The sequence below is a fragment of the Puma concolor genome, chromosome B2 (genome assembly GCF_028749965.1).
Source record: "Puma concolor isolate L17-30 chromosome B2, mPumCon1.1.hap2, whole genome shotgun sequence".
NCBI classification, from domain to species: Eukaryota; Metazoa; Chordata; class Mammalia; order Carnivora; family Felidae; genus Puma; species Puma concolor.
The window spans coordinates 103607496-103630260 of record NC_141671.1 but is presented as its reverse complement, the minus strand read 5'-3'; the positions used below and the strand labels follow the sequence as shown (position 1 = coordinate 103630260).

Sequence of the window (22765 nt, the reverse complement as noted above, 5' to 3'; positions counted from 1 at the left end):
AGGCAGGCAGAAATGAAAGCCCTAAATTTGCCAAGAAAATTCGATCTAGTTATGAGGCATATCGCAACAAGCTTCTGTTTATTTGCCTTAAAATAATTTCCCAGTTTATAGAATGCAGCAATGTATTAATAGCTAGATGTTAGACAATTTGCAACTTTTTGAAGATAATAAAAATAGCAAAAGAATATAATCATATTGTATAGAACTTTCCATTTTCAAAAGTGCTTTCGTGTGCATAATCTCATTGCTCCTCACAATATCATATTGTATAGACTGGGAAAATATTTTTCTCATTTTTCAAAGGAAACTAATGTTTGCAGGGTTGATTGACACAGATAAGAAAACATAGAATCAGTCTGATAGCTACCTAATGCTAATTCTCTAATAGGCCTAATGCTCTAATCAACAGATTCATTCCCAACAATTTTAAAATAAAATCATTTAAGGTTGAGTTCCCTAGAAGAATCTAAGGCAAAAATTTTTGGCAAATGATACATTAAGGAGGTGTTCTCGGGAGAAACTTTTAGAACTGTGAGGAAAATAGGTTAGAACAGAGGAAAAGAAAAACAGACAGAGATGGGCCACAGGAGAAGTCTAGCCTCAGCCTAATCCCATTTGCAGCCCTGGAGTGAGTTGCACGCAAGATTTTCCCGCCCAAAGGTGAGAGAGCTATTGTTACTACTTTCTTCCCATCAGTCATTAGCTATGGACACCCCTGAGGGTGGAGTGGGAAGAGCTTTCTCAGGGATAGCTAGGTGAGATGGCTCCCAAAGTAGTAAACTAAAGACAATACTCTGAAGAAGGGTGCACAGGAGAGCAGCAACCAGGGATGGGGCACCAGACCCACCAAGCTACCGTGACAGAATCTGCTACAGATAACTAATTAGCATTCTTTATGAGAATTGTTTAATTTTTCACTTTCTTGTGAATAATTTGAAACATATACCAAGATAGAATAGTATAATGAACTCCCAAGTACACGTACCCATCATCAGTTATTATCAACATGTGACCAATCTTGTTTCATTTGTGAGAGTTGAGTTTTGAAATAAAGCGTTTGTTATTCTCTGTATTCAGCAACGCCATCATACACAACGTAGTTTAAACAATTATTTTGACTAAGATAATTTTGTTAAGGAACAATTTAGTGTACTGAAAAGAGGTTGGGATTCCTGATATATGTGTCTCAGGCTTGTGTCTGCAAACTCCTGGGTAGATGTTTGCTTTGTAGGAATCATCATCTTTCCTGTGATCCTTTGTAGTTTAAACACTTAGTACTCTTCTTCTTTTTCTTTTTTTAAAATTTTTATTTATTTTTGAAAGAGACAGAGAGACACAGAGTGTGAGTGGGGTAGGGGCAGAGAGAGACAGAGACACAGAATCCAAAGCAGGATCCAGGCTCTGAGCTGACAGTACAGAGCCCAACACGGGTCTCGAACTCACAGTCCATGAGATCATGACCTGAGCTAAAGTTGGATGCTCAACCATGTTGTTGGAGGGTTGGAACCTTTAGTCGCACCCCCTCTACCTCTTAGAAGGGGAGAGGGGCCAGAAATTGAGTTCAAATGGGAAAGTCAATGATTTAATCAACTGTGTTTATGTAATAAAGTTTTCATACAAACTCAGAAGGAAAGTGTTCAGAGAACTTCTGGGTTGGTGAGCACATGGAGATTTGGGCAGCATGATGCCCTTAGAAGACATGGAATTTCCCTGTCCTTTTTCCATACATTGCCATATGCATCTTTTCCATCTGGCTGTTCCTGAGTTATATGCTTTCATAATAAAGTGGTGATCTTAGTTAGTAAAATGTTTTTCTGAGTTTTGTGAGCTGCTCTAGCAAACTAATCAAACCCAAAGAGGAGGTCATTGGAACCTCTGATCTATAGTCTATTGGTCAGAAGCACACGTGACAACATGGACTTGCAGCTGACTTCTGCAGTGTGTGTGTGTGTGTGTGTGTGTGTGCGTGTGTGTGTGTTGGGGGAGTAGTCTTGTAGCACTGAGCCCTTAACCTACAGAGTTTGATAATATCTCCAGGTAGATAGTGTCAGAATTGAGTTGAATAGTAGAACACCCAGCTGGTATCTGAGAGTTACTTGGTAGTGTGGGAAAATTTCATTTCCCCTATGTTCAAATTGGGTGTGAAGATGTTTACAAAAGAGATTAGCATTTGAATTAGTAGATTGAGTAAAGAAGATCACTTTCACCAATGTAGGTGAGTTATCATCCAATCCATTGAAGGCCCAACTAGAACAAAAAGGCAAAGGAAAGGCAAATTATCTCTCTCTTTCTTGAGTTGAGGTATCCATCTTTTGTTCTCAGACACTGGAGCTCCTGATTCTCAGGTGTTCAGATTCAGACTGAAATGATTATACCACCAGCTTTCCTTGTTCTTCAGCTTTTATATGGCATATTGTGGCATATGGATAGTATATGGAGGCATATCTCAGGCTCCAAAATCAGGTGAGTCAATTTCCACAGTAAATCCCCTAGTATATTTGTATATGTATCTTATTGGCTTTGCTCCTCTGGAGAACCTTGACTAATATACCTATTGTCTTATTTTGGGCTTTCCAAGAAGCGGACCCTAGATAAGGATTCTAGGACAAGTCATTTATTTGTAACATAATGTCCGGAAACATGAATAGGAGAGTGGAAGAACAAGATAGGGAAGAAGAAATTAGCACTGTGGGCAACTGGAGCTTGAACCTGATAGGGAACTTTAGAATCTGTGAATGCGGATTTCAGTGTTATCTCATCTGCAGGAGATTGGTTTAGGGCTGTTTTTAGGTGGAATTCATTTCCAGCTCTTCAGCCTGTTGCATGTGGGCAGACAAGAATTTGGTGGCCAGAAAGAGATTCAGGTGCTGGCTGTTGGAAATTGGTCTGGCATGTGTGAAAATAGTAGTGCCAAGATAATATGGGTGTGGCACCAAGAGCATCTGTTATAGTTATGAATTGCTGGAGTCATTGGATTTTAATCAAGATCTATTCTTTTGCCCTATCCCTTTAAGCTAATAACACAGAGGACTAATTAATTAGAACACTACTTAAATGCTATAAAATGAGTAAATTGATAAATGAAAGGTGTAATGAATATCTCTACTAAGTTACATACTTTCTAAGTCTACCTAGACTTCTGGGTCCACCAGGGTCCCAAGGTATCCAGCAAGGATTCCTCAGGCCAGTATAACCCTATCCTGAAATGTGATATACTCTTCGAGACTGACAGATTTTAACACTCTCAAGCTGAGTCCTTTTAACACATGCATACTACTGAAATGCCACCCCTGCTATATGTGGTAATTCTACTCTCCAACTGTGGCTTGTTACCTGAAACCATAAAACATAGTCATAAAAGACCTTGATATTGGTACCCAATACATTGTAAAGTGTTTCTAAGCCCATTTTCCATTAAGTTGCCAATATGTGATTATTTCAAGTGGAATGCAATCCATATGGCTCATTTACATTTTCTGCTCTAAATATTGCTTTATAAAAACAGGTTAATGTCCTGAGGAACATTTTTGAAGGCATTTTAATTTGAATATATTTTTCTTTGCCTGAAAGATAACTTGACCCAGAAAAATGAACTTGATTTTTTTGTGGGTCTGAGTATCCAAAGTTTTTTAGAACTGAGTTGGGTATGCACTTAACACAACCCAGATTAATACTGTATAAGGCAGTGGGAAGTTTGGGTCACAATTACTGTATTTGAACGTTTATTTATTTTTGGGACAGAGAGAGACAGAGCATGAACGGGGGAGGAGCAGAGAGAGAGGGAGACACAGAATCGGAAACAGGCTCCAGGCTCTGAGCCATCAGCCCAGAGCCTGATGCGGGGCTCGAACTCACGGACCGCGAGATCGTGACCTGGCTGAAGTCGGACGCTTAACCGACTGCGCCACCCAGGCGCCACAATTACTGTATTTGGAAATGAATGTTATTATAAGGATTTGGGGTCAAAGATTTTAGCTAGGTCAAAAGAGATGTATGTATTATGGCAAATCTTCTATAATAAAAGAATATCTGACTTTGGATTCTCAGAGATAGCTGATATAAACTCATTTATTAGCACATACTGAGGTTATTAAGAAAACACAACTAAACTGTCCATGGACCTTGAAATAGGTAGTAAAACATTAGTATAAGTTTGTGATAGAACTTATACATTAATTTTGTTTGTATTATGTTGAGTTTTATGACCACATATGTCTACTTATTAGCATATATAGTGTATATATGCATGTATGTGAACATGTACACACATACATACACACAGGGGAGGAATTTGTATTTAATTTCACTTGTGAATATAATATTGTTATTGTAGTCTAAGATATATAGTACCATGTATCATACAATCAATATGCTTGTAACATCATAGGTAATTTTTTTTTTATTTGCTTGAAATCTGTGAGAATTTAAGATCTTTATGTTAAAATTTGTCCCCCAAACTTTCTTATGACAAGTTAAAAAAATACAGAAAATTTAAAATAAGTTTATAGTGAATACCCATATACCCATTACCCAGACCCTACCATTAACATTTTACTGTGCTCAATTTATCATATAACTACCCTATAAAGCTATCCTTTATAGCAATCCTCTTAGATTTTTTATTTCAATATAAATTTCAAATCTCAGTACTCCTTAAATTCTTCAATACAATAATTTCCATGATAGATTATCTTTGAACAAAAGCATGCTTTAAAAGATAATGATAATAATTTATATTATTGAATTTATATTTTTTCATAGTTTACAAAGTCTTCTCTCAAAACAACTTTAGAAAAAAGGAAAATGAAGATAATGTAGCATTTGTCTCAGTTTAGAAAACTAATAAGTAATAGAATCTAAAGAACATAGAGATGGGTATTGTGTCTCTCAAGTCAACACACTGCCAAATAAACTATCAGGTTGAGGTATTTATACTAAAGATATATGGGTGGTTTTGTTTAAATATATATATATATATGTATATATATATACATAAATATATATATATATAAATATATATGTATATATATACATAAATATATATAAATATATATGTATATATATTGTATATATATAAATATATAATATACAATTCAATATATAAATATATATATTCATATATACATATATAAATATATATTTCAATATATAAATATATATGTATATATATACATATAAAAATTCATATATATATGAATTTATATATACATATAAATCTTAAGATTGTGTGTATATATAGGAAGAGAAAGTCTGTAACATTTACTTATATTTTTCATTGTTTCTTCTAGATGTCTCAAGATTCTTTCCTTTATTGTGTCCCTTCTTTCTAAAGAACTTTCATTAGCCATTCTTTTAGGGGAGGTCTGCTAGTGACATATTCTCTTCATTTTTCTTCATCTGAGAATTTCTTGGTTACCCCTACATTCCTGAAGGATACTTTTGTTGGATACAAGATTCTAGGTTGACAGTGTTTTCAGCACTTGAAAATGTACTGCCACTTCCTGGCCTCTATGCTTTCTGATGGGAAGTCTGTTGTCATTATAATTATTTTTCCACTTCTAGACTGCATTCAAGATTTTTCCTTCATCTTACTTTTCAGAAGTTTGATTATGATATAATTTGGTATGGATTTCCTTTAGTTTATCCCTTTTATGGTTTCCTCAGTTTCTTAAGTTTACAGGTTTAGGTCTTTTGCCAAATTTGGGAAATTTTCAGTCATTATTTTTTCAGGTATTTTTCTGGTCTCCTCCTGGGGCTTTAGTGACATGGATAATAGGTCTTTTGTTGTAGTCCTATGAATCCATGAAGCTCAATTTACTTTTTTCAGTTTATTTTTCCATTTGTTTGCTCAGATTGGATAATTTATATTGTTTACCATTGATTGCTTTCCCTGTTCATTCCATCTAATGTTGGGTCCTTTCATTTCATTTATTTTTTGAATTTCATGGTTTTATTTTTTAATTTCTAGAATTTCCATCTGATCCTTTTTTATATCTACAACATTTTGCTGAGACTTTCATTTTTTCATTTCAAGTGTTTTCATAATTGCTCAAGGAAGGATCATGTTATGCCCAGAGATATATGCCTATATCTTTTTTATTCAATGTTTTAGGAACCAAAACATAAATATACTAATTTATTTAGTAGCAATATAGATTCTACTATAGGGCTACAGTTTTAATTTATTCAATTCTTTATACTACTAGACCTTTTTATTCTGTCATAAATAATGTTAGCTATTCAAATAACTTAGTTTTATTGTTATATCTATAATATAATTTAGTAACACTGGGGTTTTTTTTGTCAAAGGGTACTTACAACTTTAATTTTGATAGATATTTCTTAAAAAGTTGTGCCAGTTTACACTTCCAATGATAAATGAAAAGACCTATCCCACAACCCCACCTAATGTTAATATTACTAAGAATAAACCATGCATTTTTAATGCTTATGTATATATCTAATGGCTGAAAATCATATATTAGCATTAATTCAATTTGCACCTAATTATGAGTACGGTTGCTTTGTTTTTTACCATATGCTCACTTGGAGTTCTTCAACTATGAACTACTTATTTGATCATTTTAAAATTGAGCTCTTTATCTTTTTAAATTTATTTTCAGAAACTTTTCATTAAAAACATTAATCTTTTCTTTTGATTTGTTTACAGTATTTTTACTGAATATATTTTTTCTAGTCAATTTGAGAACCTCATACTGTATGACTTCTGTGATTTTCTTCAAATGTCTATTGAGATTTTGACTAAAATTATATTGACTCTTCAGGCCAATTTTGAGACACTTGACATCTGATAAATATTTTCTCAGATAATTTTCTCAATAACATGTTGTAGTTTTTAGTGTAGATATCTTGCACATCTTCCCTTTGTGGTATTATAAATGTTATCATTTTTTAAAAGTAATTTTTGAGAATTTTTTTGCTGGCATGCATATATAAAATTGAGTTTTACTTGTTCACCTTGCCCTTAGTATTTTACTGAATTTACTGAATTTGTATATTTTCTTTTTAGATTCTTTTGCATTTCTATGTGCTAAAGGTACAAACTGTTAAGAATAACTGCTTATTTATTCTTCAATCTTCACATCCCTTATTTTTTCTTATTGTACTGACAAAACCCTCCAGGCAATGTTGAATGGAAGTATTGGTATAAGGTTTCCTTATTTCTTAACCAGTTTCAAAGAGAATGCATTCTATAACTACCTTTAAGTGTAATGTATGCTGTACTGTTTTTTCCTTGCAGATATTCTTTATCAAATGAAGGGCAATCCATTTTAATCTTAATTGGCTATGAGCTTTTGTCATGAATAGTGTTGACTTCTGTCAAATACTACTTCTGCATTTCTGAAAAATACTATATTTTTCTCTTTTTTCTATTAATATGGCCTATTAATTCTTTTTACATATTAAACCATCTTCACAATCATGGAGTAATAATAATATCTTCCTGATAATGTTTTTTTTTGTGTGTGTGTTTGGATGTCAGCATCATAACAACTTTATAAAATGTGTTGGAAAGTATTTCTTCATTTTTTTCATTTTTGTTTAATGTCTATTTTTGCATTCTTTTTTTTATTTAGAGAGAGAGAGTGCATACACATGTGCAGCACACACACAGGGGATGGGTAGAGTGAAAGAAAGAGAGAAAGAATCCCAAGCAGGCTCCACTTTCAGTGTAGAACCCAATGCAGGCCTTAATCCCACAATTATGAGATCATGACCTGAGCCAAAACCAAGAGTCTCATGCTCAACCAACTGAGCCACCCAGGTCCCCCTCTTCATTTTTCATAGGAAATTTATGGAACCATTTATCACTGAAGCCAATAAGATCTGAAATTTTCAATTTTAGAACAGATTTTGATAATGAACTTAGTATTTAATATGTATAGGTTCATTCATATTCTTTTATTTTTCTTGTCTCAGCTATGGTAAAATTTATTTTCAAGTTATTTTTCCATTTGACTTAAATTTAAATATGGATTGCTATAAAGTTTATAATATTCCTCTGTGTATGCATGTGTGTGTGTGTGTGTGTGTGTGTGTGTGTGTGTGTTTGGCAGTGAGTAGGATCTGTAGAGATGTCTTTTTTCTTTTGGAAAGATATTTTATTTATTAATGCAATGATACATGACACAGATAGGACTATCACTGATTATAATGTAGGCTTTCTTTTATTATTCTTGTCTTTAGCTGGGTGAACTTGAACAAGCTTCCTAAAAATTCTAAATGTTAAAATTGTCAGCCATTTCATAATGGAAGTCTCCTTTACAGACTATCGTTGGATTTTGGTAAAATCTGTTACTTGTTGCATAACAGGATATTATAAAATAAATATAACCATTTGAAATAAACATGTATTTGATCAATTTTTCTTTCTGATTTAACAATTGTTTTGCCTCTATAAAAACACCATAGAAAATTCAATGTTCATATTTTGGGTAACTTCATAGAAAGATAAAACTTTTCTGTGGTGTTTGATGAAGTTTTATTAAAACTTTGATAAAGCTTCCAAATAGGTTTAGTTGTAGAAAATAACAACCTTGTATCATTCTAACTTTCCACTCTTTTTAAAAGTAGTTTCCTTTATTTTTCTAGCCATTGACCCATAACAAATATATCTTCCTATGAATTATATTTCTTATATTACTTATTGTAAAGCTATATTATTGTATTACTTATTATATTACTTGTTATATATTACTTATTATAAAGCTATATTATTTATTATAAAGATGCCTTATAATAAACCACTTAGAAAGGCCAAAGGAGGGGCACCTGACTGGCTCAGTTGGTAAAGTATGCGACTCATGATCTGAGAACTATAAGTTTGAGCCCCATGATGAGTGTAGAGATTACTTAAAAATAAAATCTTAAAGGAGACTTCTGCAATTTAATTCCTAATCACTCAAAGCTTATTTAAAAATTTGCTATACTTTTGTACTTTGCTGGATTCCAAGTGAGAAAAAAAAAAAACCTGTAATACTTGTCTCCAATGGCCTATTTTACTGATAAAAATCTGAGATCTAAAATAGTTGAAAGATTAAAGAGAATATAATAAAGTATATTTTCTCTTGGAAGTTATGTTAGAATGGGGAGCTGGCTAGAGTATTGGAAAAGACTTCAGACTGCTTCAATAAATCATTTAAGAAATGCCATCACTTTATCTGTGCCTACGTGATACCAGAATAATCTACTGAGATACAAAGAAACCATTCATACTTGCTAGGTACAAACTAGGGGTCTATTGGCAAAAATGGTGTTTCAATTCAATATTTTCTTAAAAATGTCAGTCAAATAAGATATATTGCTAGCAGTTGGTTAAAAACTGAAAAAAATGTCTAGGTAAATAATAAGTAAATATTTTTGTGTACATTAGTCTAGAAAATAAAATTTGGGGTATTTGGCTTTTTTTTTTCTTTTTTTTTACTACATTAAGTAATTTTTATGGACCTGAATAAGCATGATATCAGTAGTTCTTTCCTGAACTACTGGATTATTGCAATTAATTTCTCTGGAGAAGACTTCAGGATGACCAGGAGGGTACTCAATGATCAAGGCTAATCCCATATTATCAAAACAAAAAGTTGATGTACAGAGCCCTGTGGTAGCATGATACCTAAAAACTAGATACAGATACTTCCCTCAGATATAGAACATCTAACCTTTTACATAAAAATGCAGAGTTTATGGGGTATCTGGGTGGTGCAGTCTGTTAAGTGTCTGACTCTTAAGCATGGCTCAGGTCATGATCTCGCAGTTTGTGAATTCAAGCCCCTCATTGGACTCTGCCCTGATGGAGCGGAGCCTGCTTGGGATTCTGTCTCTCCTTCTCTTTGCCTCTCCCCAGCTTGTGTGCACTCTCTCTGTCTTAAAATAAATAAATAAACTTTAAAAAATGCAGAGTTTATGAGAATTGGATAGTGAACTTGTAAAGTCATTGTTCATTTAACTTTTTTTGGTGTGTAGATAGAAGATAAATATGGGATACTTGACAGCATTTAGTAGAATTGAAATAAGCATGATTTCTTTGTCATGTAACATGATAAAAAATGATTACTGAATATAATGTGGATACATAGTCTTCAGAGCAATATTACATAACAATTTTAAAAAACATTCTATTCCTAAAATAAAATACTTTGATTGTATGAAATTAAGACCGTAAACATAAAATTTATGAAAAATATTAGTCTTATCTATCATAGATTTAAATTAAATTTTGGGTGTTAAAAATTTGAGGGATATAAAGTGTTCTACATTTTGAGGTTAGATTTAAAACAACAACAACAACAACAACAAACAGAGGAGCACCTGAGTGGCTCATTCGGTTAAGGGTCCGACTCTTGATCTCGGCTAAGGCTATTGTCTCATGGGTTCCTGAGTTTGAGCCCTGCTTTGGGCTATGCACTGTCAGTGAGGAACATGCTTAGGATTCTCTCTCTCCCCTCTCTGTCCCTCCCCTGCTCACCACCCCCCCCCGCAAAATGAATAAATAAATTTAAAAAAATAAATAAAAAATATCATGGGACACTGCATCTACTGTTAGCAAGGATGCAGCATTTCAAACTCACAGATTTTTGGTGCAAATACAATTCAATTACTTTTAAAGTTTATCTGGCAGTGTCTAAAAATTTGACACACCTATCTTTATCACCCAACAATTTCACTCCTAAATATATTCTCAAGTGGAATGTATATGTAATGAATATGCATAGACACACAATGTGTGTTTTATTCATAAAAACCCCAAAGAGGAAACAACTCAAATGTCAGCCAATAGGAGAATGGATAAATAAATTTTGACACATTCATACAATGGAATATTACACACCCATAAAGAACATACTACTGGTGCACACGATGACACATGTTAAGATGAAACATACTATGCTAATTTAAGAAGTCTGGAAGAAAAGAGCACATGTTGTATGATGTCATTCATATAAAGTTTAGAATCAGGCAAAATCAATGGTGGTAGAAATCCAAAAAATGCTTAGCAAGGGATTAACTGGAAAGCGGTATGAAATTATATACATGCGGTGTATATCTTGAGCTTGTTGATGGGTTATAAGCAGTCTGTCCTGGCTTTCTGGGAGGCTTAGGTTGGGGAAAGTCTGAGTTTAAAGCACAGGCAAACGTCCATGTTGTAAATACTGTCACCATGGTATATTTCAAATTACCGATGTGACAGTGCTGAAGTGAAACCAGGAAGAGATGTTCACAGAAGCTCTTGTGAGCCAGTGTGAGTGGGCCTTTGTGTACTGCCAGTTGGGAGGGGGTATATGTTTGTCAAAATGCATCAAGTTGTACACTGAACATTTGTGCATTTTATTATATTTAAATTATATTTTTAAACACTAAAAATAACTTATAAAGAATAAAAACATGGAAAGTTTCTCTAACTTCTTTTAGTAACTTGAAATGTAACATTGAGAGGGTCACTCATTAACAGTGACGTATTTCTTAACTAAGACATATTTATGAAGAATTTAAGTTTGCTACCTCATGTTAAATGGTTTATACAGATGAATAAGCCTTGGTCCTTATCCCCCGTGCAATTAGAGAAATAAAAGGTGCAATTAGAGAGATTTAAAAAAATACATCAATAGTTGGAAACATATGGTAAGAAATATAAATTCAAAGTACACATGCACACACACACACACACACGCATACACACCAAGTATGAAAGTGAAAGTATGAAGGTGAAAGTGGCTTGACATTTTCCTAGCTCTCCAATGATGCTGTATGACCAATACTCTTGTGCCTCCATGCACCTATGATTTTTTTTTTATTATTATTCTATACTTTTTTTTTTCTTTTTTTTTTTCAACGTTTATTCATTTTTGGGACAGAGAGAGACAGAGCATGAACAGGGGAGGGGCAGAGAGAGAGGGAGACACAGAATCGGAAACAGGCTCCAGGCTCCGAGCCATCAGCCCAGAGCCCGACGCGGGGCTCGAACTCACGGAGCGCGAGATCGTGACCTGGCTGAAGTCGGATGCTTAACCGACTGCGCCACCCAGGCGCCCCTATTATTCTATACTTTTAAAGTATCTGTCTTAAGATCGCATACTACATTCACTGAGGACTTTCTCCTTGCTTACAACAGCCTTCTATACCTTAAATCCTATCATCTTTGGAAGTGATTCCAGCATCCATGAGAAAGGAAGTCGAGCCCAAGATTAACCTAATCTCTGTGACTTGCACTGCTAAAGTAGTGTAGCCATGCTCTAAAGTGTCTCCTGTAGTATTATTAGCTAAAGCTTCTGCAACTTTGAACTCTAGTGGCCAACTTCTTGATCTTAAACTTCTGTTTTTCCAACTTTCCACTCACCTCATTCCTTATACCTTTTAAATGCATCTTAGAGTTCAAAAACATTTCTAGTCCTTGCCTTCATCCTTTATACTTTCTCTGGGGCTCATCATTCTATTTTAGGCTTTCCTCCTCTCCTCCTCTTTCCTGTCTGGCTCCCAGGTTGATTATTTAATTCTCTCATTATCTGGCACTGGAATATACTAAAGTTTTAATAAATATTAGTTGAATGAATAAATGAAGAACCTCGATGCTCATTGCCCAAGGTAAGCACACAGTAACAAAATGGTTTTAGAAAGAAACCATGACAAATTTAATAAATTGTGAGTTAAAGTTATAATCTATTTAACACATTATGGTAATGTGAGTAAATAAATCTTAACAGAGAAATTACGGCATACTCTGTATATTATTCATCTAAATGATGATGATTTATTCAACCTTGTATTATATTCTTTAAAGCTGGTAGTCCTTTTTATGTTCTAAATATTTGCAGATTACGGTTAGAAATCTCTTTAAAATCTTCAAACTGAACTTCATTGTATTGTTTCATACCATATGCTATCTAGCTTTAAGCTGTCTGTGCCTGCAAGCTCCACAAATCTTCTGGTAACCATTCAGGAAAGGTGGTAATTTAGATATTAATGAAAAACAACAATGCAACTTACTGAAGTGGCACCTTGCCAACAATTTTCCTTTTTCCTTTCTTGTTTTTTTCTTTAATACCTAGTGCTGTAACATAATATATTAGTGATTTTAATTCTAACACATGAATTGCCTATCCTAAAATGATACATATGTTTATAATGCATTTCTGAGGTTACCCTCAGTAATATTGATGTAATTATTAGAGCAACTTCCCATTCTATAAGTGTTTCAATATCATTTATTTTCCAACTAAGTTACTGTATTGTTTATAAAAGATATGGATAATTCCAAAACCCACACTTACGTGATTAGGCACCTAAAGATATAGGAAATGTATTTATTTATGAAGGAAAAAGAGCACTTGTTAATCTAAGAAATATTCAAAAGGAAAACCTATCATTTGTATTTTATACTTTCTCAGACCATCAAGTACAATAATTCAACTGTATAAAAAAAAGTGTTTCTTTTTGTTTTGTTTTGTTTTTGCTAATAAAAGTATATTGGGATAGGGACGCCTGGGTGGCTCAGTCTGGTAAACATTCAACTCTTAATTTTGGCTCAGATCATGATCTCATGGTTTGTGGGATCCAGCCCCACATCGGGCTCTCCACTGACAACATGGAGCCTGCTTGGGATTCCCTCTCTCTCCCTTTCTCTGCCCTCTCCCCTGCTTGTTCTTGCCCTCTTTGTCTCAAAATAAATAAATAAACATTAAAAAATCTTATATTAGGGTATAACAGCAGGAAATACAACTCTTCTACTTCAACAGCTAATGAAACTTCACTTAGTGTATACGAATTGGTCTTTTTTCACTGTGAAGGGATGCATCTGGCATGAGCTAAAAGATTTGGTAAGAAGTAGCCAAGAATAATTCATGTTTTGCTTCCATGGGGGGTGTCCGGGAGAATCCATTCCAGATATTTTTGACCAATTTGTCTACTTTTGTGTAAAACAGGACCTTCGCAGTGACTGACAAAATGTTTAGAGGCCATTTTTTGTGTATGTTACCTAGTCATATTGAAGAGCACATGGTCAGTCATTTCAATTTCTTTGTATTTAGTTTTTGAATAAGAAGGTATATATAAACAAGGAAGATACTAACAACATTAATGTTCTTAAGAACATTCATGTTTATTAGACTAAAAAAAAATTTTAATGTTTATTTATTTTTGAGAGAGCAAGTGGGGGAGGAGCAGAGAGAGGGGGGCAGAGGATCTGAAGTGGGCTCTGTGCTGACAGCAGAGAGCCTGATGCAGGTCTCGAACTCATGAACATGAGATAATACCCTGAACTGAAGTCAGACGCTTAACCAACTTAGCCACCCAGGTGCCCCTGGAATTTTAGAGTATAAGTTTAAACGGAGATTTATTTTTATGTTAGAATTGAGACTACTCAGTGATATTTTGGGTTTAGTAAAGAAATTTCACTTTGTTCAAATTCTTGTTTAAGAGAGTATCCCATATACTTTTCATATTCTACCAAGTTTTGGAACAATTCAGTCTAGTTCATGTGTCATGTGCTTTATATTTGAAAATAAATATAAAAATAACGTTATATATACATGTGATAGAATTGGGCGAGATCAAATGATTGGATTATGAGGTCTAGCTTGATAACTGATCTGTTTGGGCACCAGAAACTGACTCTATTTCTAACAGGCCAATATAGTGAGCTGTTGGCACAAGTAAACGTGTCCATGCCCAATAATGCCAGGGCACAATGACATGAATATATTTAGCAAAATGTTAAAATGGCACATTTGGTTAATGGCCAAGGAATTTATTTATGAACATTAACTAGTTGCATCTCTATTAAAATGTGTTTATTTTGTTTGTGCCATGTGGTTAGATATTTATAGAAAGAAATCATATTTATCAAATGGACTTTCAAATATAATAATTTTCAATTAAAAACACAACTACAAAGTTTATATATATTCAAGGAAATATATATATATATATATATATATATATATATATATATATATTCAAGGAAAATTTGGTCATCTTCAAACTATCATAGTACAATTTTATTCTACTTTTAAAAATTTCAATCTGTATCTCATGGGTTAAATGACAAAAAGGTTTTTGTTTTCTTTTGTTTTAAATTTTAGTCCATGTGAATTGCTTAGGTCTGCAAAATTCAGAAGGAAATCTCTGCAATACAGATTTTGTTAAAAGAGTTCCAGTATTTCCTGCATCTGTTGGGTGGAAATGGCACCCAATGTAGTTTTTACAACTATTTCAATAAAAAACAGAAGTGGGCAGAATCTAAGTTTAAAACAATGGGGAAAAATTGTTGGTTATTTTTAAAGTTTAAAAAATGTGTTTTAAGACTAGTTCCTGAAAGGTTAAACTATTATTTCTTATCCTACTTGAATTCCTTTAGTGCTTTAGTCTTGAATTGAAAGTAACTTCAAGGAAGTAAGGTTTAATTTATTATTACATGTGCATTCACATGCAAATCTCTTAATTTCTAGCAGTTTCATTTTTCTGGGTATTATTAGTTTTTCTATTAGTCTATAAACCATAGTTAATTAAAGAGAATTTCTGCTTTATTATATTAAGTTATGTTATAGCTCCACTTATATTCCAAAACACAATATTTAAAGTGCCTCTTGGTATTAGGAATTAATCTGCATAGGTTCATACATATTTTTAAAATCCTTTAACTACCATAACAATAATAGAAAGAAAACATCTTTCAAGCCCATCTACCCCTTCTCATTTTGTACAATCTGGGCACACTGATCAGAAAGCTCACACACACTCCCTCTTTGGGTACCAGCAAGAAGTTTAAACCTTACAACCCTCCAGCCTGGCTGAAGGAATTTTTCCCCACTTACAACCCCTAGACTCTATAAAGGGTCAAACTATACTCTGTCTCACTCAACCCAGCCCAGTCCTGCTTTATGTTTGCCTTTTTCTGTCCAGGAATCCCTCCTTAAATGGACCCACTGAAGGAACACCATACACTCCTACCTGGCTATCCAGAGGAGCACTTGTAGAGCCCTGCCATGGCACAAAATATTTGCAGACAAGATCTTAATCACATCCAACTTTCTCCAGGAACACAGGCATGGTATTCCATTTATGACCTCAGCCCCACAGCTGGATTCATCCCCTCTCCTCCCATGTTGACCTCAGCTCTGAATGCGTATTCACTTCTCATCATATGATCAGCTCCACAGATGGGTTTACCTCGATGAGGACCTCAACCCAAAAGTTAGAGCAGTTGGACTTATTTTGGGTAGAATTATCCACAACCTTATGTCCCTTTATAAAACCTATGAAATGTATTCATGTCTCCCTATATTCTCATCTATTCCCTTCCTCCTTTTTGCCTTCTGTTCCTGACCTTTGGTTTCCTAGCCCCACCTCCTGATATAAAATTATCAACCATGAAGGCATTATGAGATAATTTTTTATGTTAGCCCCGCTGAACCAACAAACTCATGTCTTAAAACATACCTGGTGTTGGGTATTTTCCCCTCTCAATTACCTGGCCATACTAGAGTCTCTAGATGATCTTAAAGAAATTTTACAATAGCATAATCCACTGCCCTGTCAATCTGTATAGCTGGCCACATCTTTAGACGTAAGCCTTAATTGTTCTCCTGGTCTTCCTTTTAAAATACTAATTGCAAACTGAGGGTTTATGGGAGGTGAGAGGGAGGGGAAAGTGGGTGATGGGCATTGAGGAGGGCACCTGTTGGGATGAGCACTGGGTGTTGTATGGAAACCAATTTGACAATAAATTTCATATATTAAAAATAAAATAAAATACTAAGTGCAACTATTCAAGATAGCCCCATATAATATCCTGATCCAAATACCTACTGGTAATATATTAATTCTTGGTTTCCCATGCAAAATGCTAAGCCTAAGATTTTAGTCCCAAAGGTTAAAGGTTATTGGCATCATTGACCCAAACACCCCTCAGTTTTGTACTTTCTGGTTCTTCTGCCTCAGACATTTCCTCTTTATTGACTGGTATGCTTTGAACTTTGGGCTAAATATAAGCTATTTATTCAGAACTTATACATATCAATAGCAAATGTGATCCTGCTAACAACTCACTAGACAGGTCGGCTAGCAGTAGAATCAATTCCTGGTGCCAAAGCAGTTAAATCAGTGGTCAAAACACATAGGTTTAGCCCAGTCTTTTGATTGCATCCTCTTCTACAACATGTGTCTAAATAAATTTTGTTTAGTCACAGTTTGTCAGTCCTTTAGTTTTTGAATTCTTTCAACTGCAAAATCTTGTCCTTTTCTGATTCTTACACAATATCTGAAAACACTAGTTGTCATATCCCCTTCTTCAGTTTGTTGCTTTAGTTTCCTGCTCATCTCCTGTACTGTTTGGCTTTTAGCTTCACCTGCCCATTCATACTTCTATGGATATTTGCTCCCCTATCTGCATGGATTTCCTGTATCATGTTCTCCTTTTTGCTTCTACACCTGTCACTTACATAGGACATTTTTGACATACTGCTTTCTAGTCTTGGTCCTTTTTCTTTTTTGTAAATATTATATTCCCTCAATAGTTGCCAAAATTGGGGTGCCTGGGTTGTTCAGTCAGTTAAACATCTGGCTATTGATTTGGGCTCAGGTCATGATCTCATGGTTCGTGAAATCAAGCCCCACATTGGGGTCTGCACTGACAGGGTGGAGCCTATTTGGAATTTTCTCTCTCCCTCTCTCTGCCCTTCCTCTGTTTCTGTGTGTATTCTCCCTCCCTCCCTCCTCCTTCCCTCCCTCCCTCCCTTCCTCCCTCCCTCCCTCCCTCCCTCAAAATAAATAAACTTAAAAAAACTATTAAAAATAATCACTGAAATTTGCCACCTGTCTCTTTAACTTCTCTCTCTCTCTCTCTCTCTCTCTCTCTCTCTCTTTCTCTCTCTCAAATCTTGGCTGTCAGGAGTTAGAAAGTATGACTATCTCTGGTGGTATCACCGTGTGCAGGGAGCACCTGTTATTTATGCCTGTGCAGCAGTCATTAACTGTTGTTTTCAAAAGTTCCCACTTTCCTGTAAGAAAACACCTCCTCCAATTCTTAGTCCATGCAGATTGGGAGAAGTTGGTCATACCTCCACATCTTGGAGGACATACGACTCCAGAAGTCCCTTGGGGCTAATAATGTTTAAAGGGGGGGACTCTTGTAGAAGTATAGGAAACTAAATAATTTATTTTCTGTAGGGCTTGCTGTAAGAATAGATATAAGCTTGGAGATTCCTTGCAATTACCCCTTGGATGGGAGTTCTTTTTCTATGTTTTCATCAAGGGAGATCTGGACTGGATACATAGATTTGTAAATCATTATCAGGTGTGCTGTGGTATAGGCCAAGGGTATAAGTGAACTCACTGAAATGCTATTTGTAGAGTAAGAAAATTTGCCAAATGGAACTTTGGGGGAAAGCCCAATATTTCATGGTTAGGTAGAAGAAGAAAAATCCAGAGATGAAAAGAGAATGGCCAAAATAAGTAGGAAGAAAATTGGGAGTCGTAGCTGAAATAAGGCAGAAGAATATTTTGAGAAATAAGATATGATCAGTAGAGTTAAAATCTGCTGAGAAGCCAAGTAAACCGGAACTGAAAACTCAGTGGTCTTTGGCAAAAGATACTGAAATAAATCGAAGACGGGATGGGAAGTGAGGAAATGGAGACGGCAAGCACATCTACTCTTTCAGAAGGCTGCAGGGGCTCTGAAGGGAGAAAAAAGGTTAGGGGGCAGCTACAGACCAACAAAGGATCAAAGAGAGGTATTTTGGGGGGTGCCTGAGTAGCTCGGTTGGTTTTGGCTGACTGACTCTTGGTTTTGGCTCAGGTCATGATGTCAGGGTTTCATGAGTTTGAGCCCCACATTGGGCTCTGTGCTGACAGCGCAAAGCCTGCTTGAGATTCTCTCTCTCCCTCTTTCTTTACTCCTCCCCCACTTGCGCTGTGTCTGTCTTTCTCAAAATAAATAGATAAACTTAAAAAAGAGAGAGAGAGAGGTATTTTTGAGGATGAAAGAGATTAACATGTTCATAAGTAATAAAAAAGAGGAGGGGCTTGAGGGGAGGGAGAGCAAGAGAGGGAAGAAAGGAAGAAAAAAATGGGGGAAAAAAGGCTACTTTGTGGAATGAAGTCTCTGAAGATGTTGGCTGTAATAGATGTCAAAACACAGTTGAAAGGAAGATTGTCTATCATCTCAGCCATACATCAGCTGCCCCCACCCTCCTCCCAGATTGAGAGTTATGCCTAGTAAAATGTATTTTGTAATGACTTAAAGTCACTTCAAATCTGCATACACTAGTTTACTTTTTCTCTGAAAGCCCATTTTCCCTCTCAATATTGCTTATCTTGATAATGGTACCACCCTTTCCCTAGTGAATGATCTCACATTCTTTCTTGAAATTTTGATCTGTCTTACCCACTAGCTCATTAATCAAAATTTTTGGTCCAAGTTCTTATTATTATTTACTAAAGGCAATGCTTTAAGAAGCATCAAGAGCCTCCTAAGGATCTCTACTCTCCTTTATATTCCTTCACAGCAATCCTTTCTATACATTGCTGTCAGAATAAAATGTAAACAAACAAACAAACAAAAAGTACATTACCTAGCTTACAAATCCTTCAGAATTCACTATTACATTAAGGATAAAATTCAACATACCTAACCTGGATAGTAGATAAGTCTTATTTTGATTGTTTTCCTCTATCCAGTAAGTCCTCCGTATAGAATTTTGTTCTCTTCCTGGGGCGCCTGGGTGGCGCAGTCGGTTAAGCGTCCGACTTCAGCCAGGTCACGATCTCGCGGTCCGCGAGTTCGAGCCCCGCGTCAGGCTCTGGGCTGATGGCTCAGAGCCTGGAGCCTGTTTCCGATTCTGTGTCTCCCTCTCTCTCTGCCCCTCCCCCGTTCATGCTCTGTCTCTCTCTGTCCCAAAAATAAATAAACGCTGAAAAAAAAAAATTCTAAAAAAAATAAAAAAAAGAATTTTGTTCTCTTCCTAAATTGTATCTTCCTCTGAGATTTTTCACAGAATTCCTTCTCTGCCTATTTTTTCCTTTTCTATCTTTCTCATATATATTTTTGAAAAAGCAATTTTATTGAGGTGCGATTGACATATAAACTGTACATTTTTAATGTTTACAATTAGATGGGTTTGGGGATAAGTACATTCATGAAAACATCACCATCATTAGGGCCATACACATATCAATCACTTTACAAAGTTTCCTCCCACTCCCTTTATTATTGTGTTTATTTTTTTGTGGTGAGAACACATAAGATCTATTGTTTAGCATATTTTACTACAGAATACAGTATTGTTAGCTAAAGACACTATACAGCATAGTAGATATTCAGAACCTATTTTTCTTGCATAACTGAAACATTGTACCTTTTAACCATCACTTCCCCATTGCTCCCCTTTGATATTCCCTGGTAATCACATTTCTACTTCTGTGAGTTTGACTATTTTATATTCCACATACAAGAGAAGTCATACAGCATTTGTCTTGCTGTGTCTTATTTCACTAAGCATAGTGCCTTCCAAGTACATCCATGCGGTCACATATAACAGATTTTCTTCTTTTTAAGGCTGATTAACATTCCGTTATATGTATATACTACAGGTTTTTTATCCGTTCATCTGTTGATGGACACTTAGGTTGTTTGCATATTTTAGCTATGATAAATAATGTTACAATGAATATTACAATTATATGTAATTGTATGTAAATTACCTATAATTTATGTATGTATTATTACAATTATATGTAATTATATGTAAATGAATGTTACAATGAATATCTCTCTTTGAGATCCTGGCTTTATACCCATAGATAGATAGATAGATAGATAGATAGATAGATAGATAGACAGATATAGATAGATAGATATCCATATATAATGTGGGGCTATTGGATCATATGGTAGGTAAATCTGTATATTTTTGAAGAACATCCATACTGTTTTCCATAATGGCTGCACCAGTTTACATTCCCAAAAACAAGTGTACAAGGGTTGCAGTGTTCTCCAGCTCTTCACCAATACTTGTTATCTTTTTTTTTCTTTTTGATAATAGCCACCCTAACAAATATGAAGTCATATCTAATTGTGTTTTCTTTTGATGTTTATTTATTTTAAGAGAGAGCACATGCACATACCCATGCTAGCAGGGGTGAGGCAGAGAGAGGAAGAGAGAGAATCTGAAGCAGGCTGTATGCTGTCAGCCCAGAGCCTGACGTGGGGCTTGATCTCATGAACTATGAGATAATGACCTGAGCCAAAACCAAGAGTTGGAAGCTTAGGCTACTGAGCCACCCAGGTGCCCCTCATTTTGGTTTTGATTTGCATTTCCTTGAGAAATAATGATGTTGAGCACCTTTTGACATACTTGTTGGGCTTTTGTGTATATTCTTTGGAGAGGTGTCTATTCAGGTCTTTTGCCCATTTGTAATTGGATTTGTTTAGTGTGTGATCTTTTCAATGTATTATTGTATTAGGTTAGCTAATATTTTGTTCAAGATATTTGTATCCATGTTAATCAGGGATATTGGGCTATAATTTTCTTTTCTTATAGTGAGTGTCCTTGTTTGACTTTGGTCTCAGGGTAATCTGGCCTCATAAAATGATTTGGACGTGTTTCCTCTTCAGTATTTTGGAAGAGTTTGAGAAGGATTGGTATTAGATTCTTCTTTAAATATTTGGTAGAATTCATGAGAGGCCATCTGATCTGGACTTTTATTGGTAGGTTTTGATCAATTACCTTATTAATAATTGATTTGTTCAGGTTTTTTTTTTTATTTCTTCACAATTCACTTTTGGTAGGTTGTGTGTTTCTAGGCATTCATCTATTTCTTCTAGGTTATCTAACTTGTTGGTGTATAATTGTTCATTGTAGTTTCTTATGATCCTTAGTATTTCTCTGTTCTCGGATGTAATGTTTTCCTCTTTTATTTCTTATTTTACTTATCGAATCTATGGCTTTTTTTCCTTCGTTAGTCTATCTAAAGGCTTATTAATTTTATCTTCTTAAAAAACTTAGCTCTCAGTTTCCTTGGTCTTTTCCACTGTCTTTTTAGTCTCTATTTTGTTTATTTTGACTCTTATCTTTATTAATTCTTTCCTCTGCTAACTTTGGCTTAGTTTGCTCTTCCCTTTCCAGTTTCTTGAAATATAATGTTAGGTTGTTTATCTGACAATGTATATTCTGCTGCTGTTGGATAGAATGTTCTGTATATACCTATTAAGTCCATCTGGTCTAACGTGTGGTTTAAATCCAATGCTTCCTGGGGCGCCTGGGTGGCGCAGTCGGTTAACCGTCCGACTTCAGCCAGGTCACGATCTCGCGGTCCGTGAGTTCGAGCCCCGCGTCGGGCTCTGGTCTGATGGCTCAGAGCCTGGAGCCTGCTTCCGATTCTGTGTCTCCCTCTCTCTCTGCCCCTCCCCCCTTCATGCTCTGTCTCTCTCTCTGTCTCAGAAATAAATAAATGTTAAAAAAAAAAATTTAAAATAAATAAATAAATAAATAAATCCAATGCTTCCTTATTGATTTTCTATCTGGATGATCTATCTATTAATGAAAGTTGGGTATTGAAGTCTCTGCTATTGTTGCATTGCTCTGTCTTTCTCTTTTCAGATCTGTGAACATTTGCTTTATATATTTAGGTGCTCTGATGTTGGGTGGATAAATATTTAACAATTGTTATATCCTCTTGATGAATTGACTCCTTTATTATTATATAATGACTTTCTTGTCTCTTTTTACAGTTGTTGGTTTAAAGTCTATTTTGT

At 35.0% G+C, this 22765-nt stretch overlaps 1 long non-coding RNA gene across 1 annotated transcript in view; it reads right to left on the bottom strand.

Moving 5' to 3' along the window:
• Positions 1-22405, bottom strand: part of LOC147581153 (uncharacterized) — a 211261-nt gene extending 188856 nt beyond the window's left edge. Inside the window, exon 1 of the long non-coding RNA XR_015250854.1 lies at positions 22238-22405. This is a non-coding gene — a long non-coding RNA (uncharacterized LOC147581153). The remainder of the gene's footprint in view (positions 1-22237) is intronic.
• Between the last annotated feature and the right edge of the window lie 360 nt (positions 22406-22765).